This window comes from Microcaecilia unicolor, chromosome 11 (genome assembly GCF_901765095.1).
Source record: "Microcaecilia unicolor chromosome 11, aMicUni1.1, whole genome shotgun sequence".
In the NCBI taxonomy this organism is placed as follows: Eukaryota; Metazoa; Chordata; class Amphibia; order Gymnophiona; family Siphonopidae; genus Microcaecilia; species Microcaecilia unicolor.
This window is the reverse complement of record NC_044041.1, coordinates 83,476,307-83,476,944: the sequence shown is the minus strand read 5'-3', so window position 1 is coordinate 83,476,944 and position 638 is coordinate 83,476,307.

Below are 638 nucleotides of genomic sequence, written 5' to 3'. Positions count from 1 at the left end.
AACCAGTGCCTTTAAGAAAGTACTTCCTCAGAAAGTCTCTCAGGAAACCCACAGCAGAATTTCCCACTAAATTCTAGAAATCACCAGAGACAGTTACAGTAATAATCATCCCTGCGTCTCCTCCCCACTGTCCACTACTACTACTACTTATCATTTCTAAAGCGCTACTAGACGTACCCAGCGCTGTACACTTGAACATGAAGAGACAGTCCCTGCTCAACAGAGCTTACAATCTAATTAGGACAGACAAACAGGACAAACAAGAGATAAGGGAATATTAAAGTGAGGATGATAAAATAAGGGTTCTGAACAAGTGAATAAGGGTTAGGAGTTAAAAGCAGCATCAAAATGGTGGGCTTTTAGCTTAGATTTGAAGATGGCCAGAGATGGAGCTTGACGTACTGGTGCATGAAGTCTATTCCAGGCATATGGTGCAGCAAGATAAAAGGAACGGAGTCTGGAGTTAGCAGTGGAGGAGAAGGGTGCAGATAAGAGAGATTTACCCAGATAATGCCAACACAAGGTTAGACCTGATACAAACATGGGGGGAATGGATTCATAAAATTCATCCCCTCTGGCGGTTAGTCCAAGCATGACTGATGATAGGGGTAGGATCCTAGAGAGAGTGGGATACACTG